The sequence below is a fragment of the Schistocerca serialis genome, chromosome 3 (genome assembly GCF_023864345.2).
Source record: "Schistocerca serialis cubense isolate TAMUIC-IGC-003099 chromosome 3, iqSchSeri2.2, whole genome shotgun sequence".
Lineage (NCBI taxonomy): Eukaryota > Metazoa > Arthropoda > Insecta > Orthoptera > Acrididae > Schistocerca > Schistocerca serialis.
The window spans coordinates 740,226,566-740,242,940 of record NC_064640.1 but is presented as its reverse complement, the minus strand read 5'-3'; the positions used below and the strand labels follow the sequence as shown (position 1 = coordinate 740,242,940).

Sequence of the window (16,375 nt, the reverse complement as noted above, 5' to 3'; positions counted from 1 at the left end):
CCCAGTCGCAACGCCACCTTCTCCGGGACCCATCTTGCTGGAGCACACCCCCAGGTCCATGACACCTATGGATGCTGCTTCGGAGTTTTCACCCATCATCTCATCCAGGAGGCCCGTTCCACGCGCAAGCTTCCGTCCTGCACATTTTCGACCATACTCTCGTGTTTCTCCTCGGGATCTTCTCGGGGCCTCCCGAGAGGCCATGGATGTCTCCGCACTGTCCGTGTCTCCAAGGAAGTGAGTTTTTTTTCAAGGGGGGACAATTGTTGTGACAGTGCCATGAGATTTAAAACTGCCGCTATGTCAGTACGCGAACACGGCGATAGAGGTGCTCCGCAGCTCGGCTGAGAGCGGGAGCGCCACCTGGCTATGAACGGCGCTGGCCGCATGTCACGGCACGGCAGTGGAGTGACAGATTCGGAGTTGGTAGCATGTAACTCGCTATTGCTCTTCGTTGTATATCCACGCAATTTATTAGGATTAAAGGTTATAACACTTTTCTGTGATGAAATCAAGCAATGGAAACTTCAGGTTGGAATTTCGATCATATAACGAAAATATACATTGCTACTCACTGTAAAACTGACCCTCTGAGTTACAGATAACAAAAAGACACATCACCTTACCGTGTAAGCACTCATCAGGAAACGAAACAAACACACATTCATTCACAGAAATAAGCAATCCCTTGTTTACATACAACCACCACCTCCAGGAGCTTTTATCGTGATGCTCAAGATGGCAGTCATATGTGCATGAAGTGTACTTGGTTTTGTGAATGAATGCATGCGTGTGTCTCTGTTTTTTCTTTTCTAATGAAGGCATTGGTCAAAAGTAAATGTGTAAGTGTCTTTTTGTTGTGCCTGTCTGCATGCAATGAGTCATCTTCACAGTGAGTAGCATTGTATTTTCTCCATATGTTATTTCTGCGACGAGTACTTTATGACTGGAATTCACACTCTTCTCATGGTTTTTCTTTATAAAGGTGAACATTTCAGTAAAAAATTTATTTTGTTGAGGTGGAATTAATATCAATGATATAATTATTATAAAAGCCTTTATGTATTACATTGACTTCTCTATTTTAATAAAGTATGTTCGAAGTTGCCATCCTTATTTAGTTGTATTTCTCAAACTCTATTTCTCTGCAAAGAGCTGAAAACTAATTTTAGTCACAGTTTAATTTCAACTTACCACATTGTGGTAACAGGATTGATCATTATACAGCAATAACATCCATGTCACTATAACAACATCTTACTAATGAAGGTTACACCATTTGAGGAGTTGTCATTCAGTAAAAACATAGTGAGGCCACGCATGGAGCTTAGGGAATGCTACTTTCTCTACAAACATTGCTCCAAACCTACATATAAGATTATTTTAACAAGATATTAATAAGTTGTCGTCTCTTCCTCTATGAATAGATGATGAATGCAGCTAGCCGCTAACTTTGTGTAATGTCTTGTCTGTATAGACGTGTATCTGTTGTCTTTAAGACCCTTTCACCTTCACACATAAATCTATACATTAATGTATGGGCCTCCCGTGTCTTGGCTTATCTGTGATAAGACAGGCAAAAAGTTATACTAATGCAGGATTATTAATATTATCTCTATTTTCATTCGCTCTCTCTCTTTCTCTCCTTTATCTATGTACAGTTTTTATTATAATATTTCATTACGTGAAATCAGCCAAATAGGATCTTTGGTGGAGTCCTTCGTCTTGGTAATCAGCGGCTGGCTTGCTGTAAAAGAGCTTTACATTTATTATTACTGTTAAACACTGTATTCAGTCGGGAGAATCAATCGTGTGGACAATTTGTTCCTTTTACGAAAGATTGCGAATTCCAGAAGTGTACGAAGCCTTTTCGGACGATTTACCACAGACTCAGTGATTGCAGGCTTTCTTCGACACAGCTGAAACTTCCCCACTAATTACAGGGCCAATGTGATCATCAAATGGTTCAGAAAAAAACTCATTCGTTCATTCACTCCGGAACAAAAAGTCACGAACCTTATTTATGAAGGAAATTGTGTATTAAATCCATCTCCATTACATGTCCTGATCTCCGGTGATTCCGCGTGTTAATTATTTTCCGTTTACACTCTCTTTCTATTCAAACAAACCGCTAGTGGCACAAAAGTTAATTCGCTAGATTTAGCGAGAAGGAAATCATAATATGTATCTCTCAGAAATACGTTAATCCCTCAATCCCTACTCCAGAAGCTGTCCTAGTTACCACTCCAATAACCATGGAGAATGCATATATGCATCTCTGTTATTTCAAAGAACAAACGCGCTAGAAAATACTTTGGCGTCGTCTAGCTGTCGCCGCATATGTTACGAGAAAATCAGATCAGATACTTTTCCAAAGTTAATGAATGTGGATGGTTTGATTGACAATGATTAATTGGTGCGTGGTAGAGGGTATTTTCTGTGGGGACGTTACAATGCCCCTCGCAGCGAGCGAAGTTTGTGAGCCTAATTTTGATTTATCGAACCCACTTCGCGAACTATCTATTAGTGTGGGTAACCCGGAAGTGATGAGTGTCAGTCCTCCGACTGAAAAAGATTAATTATGTTTATGACAGACGAAGAAAATAAACATTGGAAACAGAAGAAATGAAGAGACAGGTACCGCGGCTGTATTGCTTTTACGTGCATCAAGGTGTTATGTTTGCTGTGCACAACCAAGGAAGATGATCTTTCATGAGACTGTTATCAGGGTCTACCCATTCGGGAACTTTCTCAAGCAGGGAAACCTTGGAAAACCTCGTAAGCCGAGACCCCCAGCCTACGGTACATAGAAGATAGGAAAGCCTACAGAAGAGAAAAAATAATTTTGAAATTGATCTCTAAAGGAAAGATAGGGATCAATTTATATAACGATTTGGAGAAGAGTGATTTGTGCCTCTAGCAAGAAAAAAATTACAGTAAATAACTCGAGTTTCTTTTTTTACAATCTTGTTCCCAGGACAATATCTTGCGATGCTGAAACTCCCGCTGATCTTGCATGTCCCCGACGTCCACATTTGTAGTCAGTCTTCTACGCGGCCCACAATGGGAAGAGTAGAAGGAACTGGGATACCAGATTTCACATGCAACATTCATTCCAAAACAATTAGCAATGACCGAAAGGGAAACTTTTCCTGTAAAAGAACTGGTTAGGTTCCACCTTCCAAGATTCTCCTTTTTGAAAACAAAATCCGTATGGCTTCATGCATCCTTTTTCTTACGACGTACTGCAAGGAATTTAGCCATTGACTTAAAGTTTCCATTTATCCATTGACTAATGCTGTTGCCGAAAACATCATAATATTTACTCTAGTTTGAATTTTCTTTTGGACTTCGCATCACCACTTGTGCTTGTAAGTCCAACAATTCTGACACATTTTCTGTCAATGATTTGTTCTTCGTAATTTAAAGGATTCATGCAGTAGATTTTGCATTCAAATCATCGAATATTGGAAAGTGTGGTTCATTTTATACAAAGACATAATCCATCATTTCCTTGAAAAGTCATATCATTTATCTATACTCATAAAAATTTTATCCTAAATACATATATTTCTCCACTTGATTGCTGTAATGTAAAAGTTATAAGTAGTGAGGAATGTGGATTCTCTTCTTTCATTTATTCTCTGATTCATCCGGCATTCATACATGCACATATATGGAAATGGATTTTCAAACAAAATTCTGAAGTGAACAAGACCCATTAAATAACTACTAATTCTATGAATCTTAGTTTCTTTTGACATTCAACAATAAATCAAGATCTCTTAACGTCTAATTATGACACTTTTTTGAAGTTCAACATCAATCAGTTTCCCCTCGCATTTGATGCGAGTCTCTTACAAAACAATTCTGTGTCGTCTATATCGATTCTAACTCTCGCGCCGGTGTCAATTGTTTTGCGCTGGAAATTATCCTTGTGTCGTTAACCGTCACTCATGATTCACTGCCTAAAGGCATCACTTCACACGTTTACACATCTAAGCGTGCACTTGAAAGTATATATGAACATTCACTGGGAACCTCTTTTGATTATGCAGCGTCATTTTCGGGAAACATTTCTTTCGTCTTGAAGGTCATTCAGATCCCTTATAAATCTTGATGACATTAGCAATGCTAAAGTTCCATATTTACCCAAACACAGGTGAAGCCTATCTCCACTGTCTTCTTTGCAGCACTCGATAGTAATACTCAGTCACTATTTCTACAATCTGTGTCACTGATTAATTATTTCAGTTTAAAGTTTTCTAACACTAAACACACACAGTTTATTTTTATGTTTTTTCGAGCGTTCATCTCTGTCACTCGCAGCACCATTCCTCCCTATCTTCTAATCTTCATTAAATTTTTTCAAGTCATCATGGGAAAATAACCCTATCATTTTGTTAGATCCCGGGTATGCTAACAGATAAGCCCCAGGGTCCGGAATTTGTAGAATGATGTATGGGCCAGTATATAATAACTCCCATTTCTTTCTACTCTTCTTTATTAAGGATGATTTGGTATGTCTTTTGACTAGTACCTTCTCTCCGACGTGGTACGCCTGTACCCTTTTTATTAATTTGTCTTATTGTTGTTTTCTCTAATCAGCCTTTTGTGTCATATTTATGATGGCTTGCCTTATTTTTTCTTCCCAAGGCATCTCAGTTTCCTGAGTTTTGGGCATATGTTCAATCCAGAAGTTTTCTTCTTTTGCCTCAAACATCAATTCATGAGGTGTATATCCAGTTGAGGAGTGGGGCATGTTGTTGTATATCTGCTCAAATTCTTCCACATAATTTGCCCACGCAGTCTGCTTATTATGGCAATGGGTCCTCATAAATCGATTGAACTCTCTAAAAATTATCTCAACCAAATTGCCTTGTGGGTGGTAAAATGATGTTAGTATGTGTTTCACACCGACTTGAGACAAAGCCTGTTTCCATCGGAGTCCCGTGAATATCTTAGCATTGTCTGTCATTATCGCCTTAGGTATACCAACATGTGGAAGATAATCCCTTGTCAATCTTAATACAATTACTTTGGCTGTAGCCGACTTTGTCGGGTATAGCTTTACGTATTTCGTACACACATCGAGAAATGCCAACACATATCTAACACCTCCTCTTGAAGTAGGTAACGGTCCACACAGATCGCACGAAATTAATTCTTTTGGTTCTCGGACTAATATAGAGCATAATGGGTGCTTACTCCCTTTTGAATCCGGCCTTGCTTTTTCACAGATTATGCATTTCTTCAAGACCTCATGCACTCTGCGCTTTATGCTGGGAAAATAACAGTACACACTTATCTTGTTTGCACATTTTTCGCACCGAAATGTCCCCAGGTTAAATGGGTGAACCATACGAGTTTCTCTATTTGCGTCTCAGGTATACAAACACACCATCGGACTTTGTTTGGCCTTCCACAGTGGAAAAATAATACGCCATTTACCAGCTTGTAATAATTTGCCATCTGATCCGAAGGTTGCTGTTGTAACCTTTGAATGACACTTCCCCATTGAGCATCTCTTTTCTGTAACTGTGCCATATGCACACACAAATTGACGTAGTACATCTTATATGGATTTTCCTGCACAGAAGTGGTTGTAGTAGCGGATTTTGCCAGGAATCTGATAATTTATATAAGCAATTTTCACAAATGGTAAATACGAATTGCTTATAAGTAATTTCATAAAAAAACATTTTAATTTTAAATCGACTTTGCCAGAATGTAGTAGTATCGAAGAAAGACATTGTGGTTAAAGCGAGTGTTTCCCATGGAACTGGAATTCCAGCTCTAATTTTGGAAGCTGCTTCTATTGCATCATTTACAATTTCGTTAATCATTGGGACATTTTCACTTCTATCAAAAATATAGCATTCTGGCAGTCTATATGAATTCAGCATGAAATTGAATTTTGAATATCTGAATTCCAGTAAAATATCTTCTCGTATGGTTTGTGGTACTTCTAATTGATACACATCTAAAGCATTTGTAAGTCTTCCACAAACAGCAATTCGTGCAAGTTTGTACAAAGTGTCCATTATACAGAAATGTACTTACTGTTTCTGGCAGCTCGTCACGGACAATAGACGTTTTCGACGTGTAGTCAGAGGACATACTGTGAAGACAACAATTATATGCCGCTTATATACTAGATTGGTTGCTAAGCAATTTCAGTTATCAATGCTTACATTTCTATCACTCCAAAAAGACAACTTTAACACGCGCCAACCTTTTGCTGGCGTGGGTGCTTGCTCAGATAATTGTCCTAAAAGGACAAATTATCTCGGCGGGACAGTGACGCCGCCATCGCGACCTTGGGACCCGGGGGGCTCCTTTTTTTTTATCAGTTGCTGACCCTCATGAATCGTTACATGACTGCGTCGCGTCGTTTCATGATTCGAGGGTCAGCAACTGATAAAAAAAAAAGGAGGCCCCCGGGTCCCAAGGTCGCAATGGCGGCGTCACTGTCCCGCCGAGATAATTTGTGCTTTTAGGACAGTTATCTGAGCAAGCACCCTCGCCACCAAAAGGTTGCCCGACACGTGCTGTTCAATAACCTAATGTATATAAAAGGCGACAATGATTTATTTATTTTAGTCAGCAAAATGTCGTGGGTAAATCAGTATTTAAGCACGGGCAACCATGGCTCTATACAATACGACGGAGGTGTTTTATATCCGGGACCAGAGGAAGACATTGAAATGGCGGAAAGAATTCCATTAACAAATGTTAATCGTTCTCGTAGCAGTAATGATATTCGGACAGTGCAAAGAGAGGATGCTGCTAATCGTATACGGTATGGAGATAATCCAGCATACGACGATTTGGATACGAGTGGCGAAACAGTTGAATTTGAACGCGTGCCTGAAACAACGCCAGAAGAAAGCAATCTTGGAGTGCGGCGGCGCCGCCCAAATAGACCACGAAATCGTGGTCGAGGTCAACCCAGTGCAGATACAGCAACCTCTAGCGAAACGGTTCCCTTGTTATCTGAAAGTGTCACGGACGGGGCAGCAATTAGCACAGCTGGTATTACACGTTCAGGACAGATAGCGATAGCGGCTGGCACGACGACTGCTGCCGCCGCAGGTGCTGCTTACGGCGTTACAAAACTAGTTGAATGTGTACAGAGGAAAGGATATACTTTACCTGGTAGTGATTACGTAGGACCTGGAAATCCTATAAATATAGACGCACCGCACAGTGGAGCAGATGCCATTGCTAAAGAGCACGACGTTGGATACGATAATTTGCTAAAGGAAGGAAGGGAACGACCATTTACAGAAGAAGAATTTAGACAACGAGTTCAACAATTGGGTGCAAAAGCTATAATTGATTTTGCAATTGACTGGAGTCATACACGAAATTGGCATTCATTTGTAGGAAAGTACGGACTGAAATTGAAGACAGCTGTTGAACAACGTATCAGAAAAGTTCTGTACCCGCAACAACCGAATGCCGAAAAAACAGGTATGTAAATTTAATTTTTGTTGTTTATAATAATTTTTTGGTTAAATTTTTTAATTGTAACGTTTCTTGCCTTCAGAATTATGAAATTCCACCGTGGGAACGGTCTAATTGGGAGTTTATGCATGAAGGCCAGAAACGGTATGCCTATGAACAATGGCTAATGTCTCGTGTTCGTCGTGGTTTGCCTATAGATCACGACCGCCCATCAACATCTGGTTCAGCCTCTGGAACAAGTTCTGTAGACGAATATCACGTCGACGAAGAAGTATCACACAGCGAAGAAGACGAAGACGAAGATGAAGAAGGACCAGAAGAAATACAACAACATTCTTAACCAAAACGTTTAGTACCATACTCTGACAGTGACGAAGGTATGAGTTCGCCAATGCAGGTAGATTCAGGTAAACGACAGGTTGCATCAGGTCAATCTGGTGGATCTAAGAAAAAAAAAAACGTTAACAGGCACTGCAGCACCATCTGCTAATGTACTGGGTGATTCTCCTAATACTCGTGTTGATCCATTACCTGCTCCTTCTATATTAGATACCGGTAACATTACAAGATATCGCAAAGTTAATAGATTTTTCACATACGGTTTAGCATACAAAGTGATTGAACATGAAAAAGCAGTATGTATGATTACTCCTTTAGCTGAAATTCCCGTTGATCGGCCATTTCTGTATATGACGCCTTCTGAATTCGATTTATTGCCTGATGGTAGTAGAATTGTTCATTGTTTTGTAAAAGTAATTGCACGTAATCCTAGAATTGCTTTTCCGACTAATTCAAGTGATACAGAACTTGCAACATTAAATCAAAATAAGAATATGATTACAGGTGTAGGTATTAATTTGAAAATACCTGGTATTAATGTAAAGCCTACAGCATTTATTGCAAATGCACCTATGGAAACAACTGCCATAGACCATAAACGACAGTTTGATTCCATTTGGAAGTCATGGTATGGTTATCGAAATGATGAAGCAGGTTTTCTTACTAAAGTGCCTGCACATCAATTTGGACAACCAGTTAATTTAAAATATTATTATGCGTGTGTTTCTAGCTCAAAAGATAAGGGTTTACATAATTGGGGTTGGAAATGTGTACAGTCTTGTGTTTCTGAAGTAGATGCAGATGCACGAACAGGAAGTGTTATTGTTGACTATACGTATACACCAACATTAGGTTTTCTGAAAATTCCAAAAGTGGCTAATGTTGATATTTTTCCTATTACAACTACTTCTCAAAATGTAATTCAAAGGTATAATATTAATGCAGTCTCTTTGGTCAAACCCTGTGGTGATCGTGATAGAGCATCAGCAATAATGTTTTGCTGTCCTGAGACATGCACGATCTTAAATTGGTATTGTTGCAGAGCGAGAGTCCATCTAGCCAGTCTGGGGTGTAGCAGTTTACACGTTTGTAAAAACGTTAATGATTGATGATCGCAATGTACAATAGTCTTTGACCCATATAGATACTAATGAAATTTTTTAAATCCCCAGATGACCACAAGAGCCTCTAATTCTGTCGTCGTGTAAATTCGTTCACAGCTGGACAAAACATGACTAGCAAACGCAATAGGACAGAAGGTGAGTTTTCCATTTATCTTGCGTACTTGGAAAAGGCCTGCTCCAATACCCACATTCGAAGAATCTGTTGACAAGTAAAATTCTTCTTGCATGTCCGGATGCTACAAAAGCGGTGCATTTACTAATTGCTTCTTTATCTCTTCGAATGCTTCTTGACACTCTAATGTCCAGAGCCAGGGCACATCCTTCTTCAACAGATTATTTAAAGCCGCTGCGTTCATCGCCTGATTTGTTACAAATCTTCTAAAAAATGAGGCAAGGCCCATAAACCCTTTTAATTGCCTCCTATTCCTGGGTGTTGGAAACTTACTAATCGCAATTAGCTTCTTCTTGGTTGGTAAAATTCCCTTTGCGTCAATTATATGCCCCAGGAACTTGATTCTGTTTACTGCAAAATGGGATTTCTGTAGGTTAGCAGTTATTCCCATGGTTTTGAACACGTCCAACACTCGGTTCAGTAAGGTAATATGCTCCTCCCAAGTTTTCGATGCAATAAGCAAATCATCAACAAACACTGTTATCCTGCTTCTGAGTTCTGGGCCTAGTGCATAATCTAGAGCTGCTATAAAGATTCCGGCACTAATGTTGAGCCCGAAAGGAACTACAGTAAATTGGTAACTTCTTCCATAATAAATGAAAGCCGTATACTTCCTTGATGACTCATCCCGCTTTACTTGCCAATAAGAGTTCCGCAAATCAATGCTCGTCAAATATTGAACATCCTCGAACCGTTGTATAAGTTCGCCTATGTTTTCCGGATGTGTTCTCAATGGAATTATGATTTTATTTATTTTTCTGGCATCGAGTACCAGTCTAACAGTCCCATTTGCTTTTGGCACGACTAACAATGGGGAGCAGTATGGGCTTGTAGAGGGTTCGATCCAACCCCATTTCAACATGCGATCTATTTCCTTTTGAACTTGAGCCTTTAACCTCCAGGGAACAGTATAGAAAGTTCTACAATACATTTCGTGCAGCTTATCGGAGAGACGGCATATGTATCCCTTAAAAACTCCCGGCCTTTCATCAAAAACGTTTTCATACGTGAATAATAATTCATTGAGCTGCTTCTTCTGATCTTCGATAATGCAGTCAGATTCACTTATCTTTTCAAACACTAATTGACCTAAATCTTCTTTGACTTGGAACTCATTAATTATGTGCTCTTTCGAATTTAGGGCCGTCCTGATTACTTACACACTGATCCCACAATTATATTTTCTCGTAAGGCTTTTTTTTCTGAACAACTCCAACTCAATTTCTTGTTTATTAACATTCAACCAAATTTTTCCTGTTTTAAAATCTATTCTGCATCCGTATTGACGTAGGCTGTCGACTCCAATAATGCAATCTACCACCAACTTTTTCACAACAAGGAATGTGCTTAATATTGCTACATTTCCGACTTCCACACCAAGTAGTGACTGCACCTTTACATTAGCCGATCGAGCCCCAACGGCGCCTATTATTCTGCAATTTTGAACTGGAAAAATTGGTACTCGTCTTATATTTCTGATCCTGTTGAACAGTGCCTCCGAAATAACATTTGTGGTTGCAGCTGCGTCTAAAACTGCCACTATAGGTATGGTCTCCATAATGACTTGCACTTCGGCTACTGCCACCTGTTCCTTATCCTCATCTTGTGGTTCTAAGTCCTCGGTCAGTTCATCTGCCAGTAATCGTCCACCATTATACGTTAACATGGGTACACATATCCTGTTGCCCCTCAACCAATTGTTGACCGCTCCTCCGGGGCACGAGTGGGTCCTTACAAGTTTGTTGGATTTTGATTTGTCTGCTGGTTGACATCATCCATCACTTCGGTAATTACCGGTTGATTCGTAGATGTCCATCTCCACTGATGTTGGCTATTTGAATTAATTCCTCCCGGTTGATTCCACTTCCTATTATCGTTATTATTCCAGGCTTGGGGTCTGAAATTTCTTTCGTTCCCACACACGGGATTGTATCTTTTCCCGTTCCTGTTGTTCCTTGAATAGCCCCTCGCAAGACCATTGCTGTGATTACTATTGAGATTTTTGAGATTTTGAGGGGTTTCTCCATTACTTAACGATCTCTGTTCATTCCTTCCAAGTGTCGATTGATCGCCATTGGCATAACACATACTTCCACCTTGCCTACCATTTGGCGGAGGTTCTATCTCCCTATATTGGAATCTGTTATTACGGGCTTTCTGGTTGTTCTCTTCGATAATATCTATATGGTCTAACGTCGTGAGGAACGACTCCAAGTCTTTGTCGTTGCCATAAATCTATTGATTCCGGATGCTAGTTGGTAGTCTTGCCTTAAGTATGTTTATTATGTCTGGCAAAGGCATAGGTCTGTCCCAGTATCTCGTTTTATTTATATATTTTTCGAAATACTTTCTAAGGCTTCCTTTCGAAAAGGAGAAAGGCTCTGGGTAGAGCACCTCCTGCCTTAGGCGTTCCTGTACCCCTTCTGACCAGAACTTTGCTAAAAACGCCTTCTCAAAATCGTCATATGTCGAGCAAACAGAAGTCATGTCCGAGGCCCAGATCGCCCCCGAACCTTGTATATATCCTGTAACAAAACTGATCTTCTGCCACTCTGACCAATTTCTGGGTAACATGCCCCTGAAACTTCGAATAAAAACAATTGGATGGACCCCCTTTTGTCAGGGTTAAAAATCTGGAATTGCCGATGCTTTATCATTTTTTCTTCGGCATGGCAAAGGCTTTCGTAATCTCCGTTAGATAAGAATTCACGCGAACAGCCCGCTTGTGGCAATTTAATGTTTCAATTACTTACACAAGTTGGTATTGTGTGCGAATGGGCAGTAACTGGCTCTATAGTCGCTGCCAACTTCTGCTGCTGCCCTGTATTCATTTGTTCTGAGCTTTGTTGTGAAGCACGCATTGACTCTTCTATCGTTTGTTTCCAATGCTCCAAATCAGCACCTAATTGGTGTCGCACCTCCTCAAGTCCTTTCGCAAACAAATTCTCTTCCTGTTTGCCAGATAAACTCTGGAATGCTGCCTTAACATTTTGCTCAACGTTTTCACACATTAGCCTTTTGTTTTCTAATGTGATTTCGGATAATTTACCCATTAATACGTTAATTTGGTGGTCTATAACGTCTTGACGCTCTGTCAGATGTTCGACGCTTTCCTTTAGGTTAGCCTGTGTACGTGCCATTTCAGGAAGTTGCGCAATTGCACATGACATGGCGTCTTGCTTTTGTATTAATTGCGGAACCATTTCCACTTGTTCCCGTACAGTATCTATCTTGATAGCCACATACTCCTTCATTTCGACATGTACGCGGTGAGTAGATTCCTCACATTGTACTTTCACCAATTCTATTTGTGCAGTTAATTTCCGTTCCGTCTCTTCGGCCTGATGTTTGAGTTCCTTGGTCTTCGCCTCTATCCGCTGCTCTAATTCGGAAAAACTGTCTTGTAACTGCTGCTTAATCTCAGTCTGGACTAATTTCATTTCTTCTTGAGTTTGAGTGACTGTCACTAATTGTGTTTCAATATCGGTTTCAGACTTTCCTGCCCTTCAGTAACTGAGGCTAATTTCGTATTCAAATCATTTTGCCCTTCCGTAACTGAGGCCAATTTCGCGTTAATGTCGGTTTTCAGATTTTCCTGCCCTTCAGTAACTGAGCCTAATTTCGTATGAAAATCATTTTGCCCTTCAGTAACTGAGGCTAATTTCGCGTTAATATCGGTTTTCAAAGTATACATGCTCTCGGTTATCATCTGCATCTGTCTCATGATAATTACCAATGGATCTAATCCCTGTTGTGTACTTGCTGTTACACCTCCAGTCGTGTCTATAGGGCGTTCTATTGCGCTATCTGTAGCCATCGGTCCTACACCACTACTTACTACGTCATTATTATCAGTGCTAACAGCTGAAGGCTGTTGCATGCTGCTTTGCTCTGCTTGACTCATCCTAAGCATTGCCCTAGTTAAAACCATACAAATGTTCTACTGTCACTATATATAACTCCCTTCTACTGTCACTATATGTAACTCCGTTCACACAAAAGTACTTCTGTGTCTACCTTCTTAATGTACATATACAGATAAATGCAACTGGGACAGGTCAATGAAAATACATCTAACATGAACAGAGTTAATCAATGTTCAAAAATCCAATAACACTAAACAAAAAAGCGTATACTTCAACAATACTAGCAAGCCATAATAATAAAAATATAGATCTGGCCTTTTCTCTGCGCCCAGCGTGCTGTCTTTCGGCTTTATTTGTAGATCCAATTATATCACCTGCGAGTCTTTCCTCTCTTTTCCAAGCGTCAGTTAGGTTAGCTCGTCGTAGTTGACATGAAACAGAGAACAAAATTATTTTAGCATCATCCAAAACCGTGTCCTGTCACGGTCGCCATTTTAACAAGATAATAATAAGTTGTCGTCTCTTCCTCTATGAATAGATGATGAATGCAGCTAGCCGCTAACTTTGTGTAATGTCTTGTCTGTATGGACGTGTATCTGTTGTCTTAAAGACCCTTTCACCTTCACACATAAATCTATACAGTAATGTAATGTGACTTGGCTGATCCGTGATACGACAGGCGAAAAGTTATATTAATGGAGGATTATTAATATTATCTCTATTTTCATTCGCTCTCTCTCTCTTTCTCTCCTTGATCTATGTACAGTTTTTATTATAATATTTCATTACATGAAATCAGCCAAATAGGATCTTTGGTGGAGTCCTTCGTCTTGGTAATCAGCAGCTGGCTTGCTGTAAAAGATCTTTACATTTATTATTACTGTTAAACACTGTATTCAGTCGGGAGAATCAATCGTGTGGACAATTTGTTTCTTTTACGAAAGATTGCGAATTCCAGATGTGTATGAAGCCTTTTTGGACGATTTAACACAGACTCAGTGATTGCAGGTTCTCTTCGACACAGCTGAAACTTCCCCACTAATTACAGGGCCAATGTGATCATCAAATGGTTCAGAAAAAAACTCATTCGTTCATTCACTCCGGAACAAAAAGTCACAAACCTTATTTATGAAGGAAATTGTGTATTAAATCCATTTTCATTACATGTCCAGATCTCCGGTGATTCCTCATCCTAATTATTTTCCGTTTACACTCTCTTTCTATTCAAACAAACCGCTAGTGGCACAAAAGTTAATTCGCTCGATTTAGCCAGAAGAAAATCAGAATATGTATCTCTCAGAAATACGTTAATCCCTCAATCCCTACTCCAGAAGCTGTCCTAGTTACCACTCCAATAACCATGGAGAATGCATATATGCATCTCTGTTATTTCAAAGAATAAACGCGCTAGAAAATACTTTGGCGTCGTCTAGCTGTCACCGCATATGTTACGAGAAAATCAGATCAGATACTTTTCCAAAGTGAATGAATGTGGATGGCTTGATTGACAATGATTAATTGGTGCGTGGTAGAGGGTATTTCCTGTGGGGACGTTACATTATGATGACGAGAACCTCCAGAAAGATTTGGTACACTTATTCCTGAAAAATTCTACAAGTCTTAAAATGCCTTGGAAGTATTTCTTTCTAAAGATAAAGCTATGTCTACTGACTGTGTCAGGTCGTTTAATACTGACTGACTGCAAAATCATCCCCTGCCAGTGTTGTCACTCAGATGCAGTACAAACGGGCATTGGATCAGCATACTGTTCTTCCAGCCTTTTAAATCTTCCCAGACCTTGGAGCTACTACTTATCACTCAAGTAAATACCCAAATCGCATTACAAAGCTGGGTACACTATGTTCCAGCACTCCCACCTGGCTAAAAGTACAGGTTTTACAGGGAACCTAACACAAGTTCTCCACATATGAGGCATACTGAAAAATTAGCTTTGGAGGCAGGCAAATTATTTCTACTTTAGAGGAGATGCATGAGTTGCACACACTTCATTTTTCAAAGGAAAGTGCTGGTGATTTCTGATAATGAATTAGGTTGACAATGTTTATAAAAACAAATTCTTTCTTGTGTCTTTCTGGTGAAATTTTTAACTATTAAAGCTTTATTTTGTCAACAGATATTTGTGAAAGAAGATTTCTAGCCTACTGATAGTGCTTAACAGAAATAATTTCAAATTTAATATTATAAAAGAGACTTCAATCAAGATGTGTCAATATTACTCCAGTTCAGTAGAAAACACACATAATGCTCAATAATTAGCTTTAGTTTTGTACAGCACTGAGTAAAGACTTACTCTCCTCTCTTTAGTTTTGTCATGTATTCAGTTGAAGGCTTGCTAATTGGTTTCATGTTGATGCTGGATTCAGTCATGGGGCAGGCTGCTTCTCTGCTGGTCAACATAATTCCTCTCACTGTCTCATGTTGTGGGAACCTAGAAGCATGCAGTAGACGGTGAAATATGACAATGACTGTATCCAACTGAATAACAGTTTTCTGTCACTATTATATTACATCAGTGCAGAACAAGTAAGTTTGTTGCATGGTTAATGTAATGGTCTCTGCTCACATGATTGTTTGGTTGACCTCTTTGCATCCTCAGGACGGTTGTGTTACAATCTTCTGATGCTAGAATATATGGCAAACTTTATCTGCTAATTTCCACAAGTTGTGAAGCCTTCCTCTGATCTAGTCTTGTCAACTGACCCTGTAAAAGAGTGCAGTTACGTTTTATTCAATGTGATTAATCATAAAATCATGTTCAGACGTGAGCAAAATATTTCAGCTCCTGAAACATTCTTACCTTTATGGATTTCTTTCCACACATACCTAGTATGTATTAAAACTATTTATATTTTTCCACTTGTATTGCAATATATCTGAAATTGTTTTGAGTCACTAGCAATTTTCTGATTAATGTGGTATTTTTCTTTAATTTAAAGTAATGTGGGAACTTAAAGATCTTTATCAAGTGTAAATTTCTATTGCTTGCTCAGCTAGTGTGTCATTGTCTTATCACACAGTTACCAGGTTTTTTTTATATCTCTTACATTATTGTGAAGAAATTTTTTAGTTATAAATTTGTTTATCTGTTAGCCACTGGAAGTATAATTCGATGTTTTATTAGGAACTACAGGGAAGTGAAGAGGATTTTTATCTCTTGTAACAATTCTAGCACCAATAAGCGATTTGTGAGGAAACACAGAGCCAAAGAAAATGTAGTGACAGAAACAGTATGACAAAACTTCAGTATTTTAACTAGGAAAAGGCATTTCAGAGAATTTAGTGGAGTATCCTCCTGAGGATCTAGGTTGTTAGTGCAGACGTAAAAGAAAGAAAATTAGTAAGTCAGTTGTACCAAAGACAAAAAGTACCAATGACAAAACAAG

General features: G+C 39.3%; 1 protein-coding gene across 2 annotated transcripts in view; it reads right to left on the bottom strand.

The window, feature by feature from the left end:
- The window catches only part of LOC126470594 (uncharacterized), a 66,682-nt gene extending 60,566 nt beyond the window's left edge, over window positions 1-6,116 (bottom strand). For both annotated transcript variants that reach the window (XM_050098546.1, XM_050098547.1), the window contains exon 1: window positions 6,064-6,116. The gene's annotated coding sequence lies outside the window, so the exon portion shown is untranslated. The remainder of the gene's footprint in view (window positions 1-6,063) is intronic.
- Window positions 6,117-16,375: the final 10,259 nt, after the last annotated feature.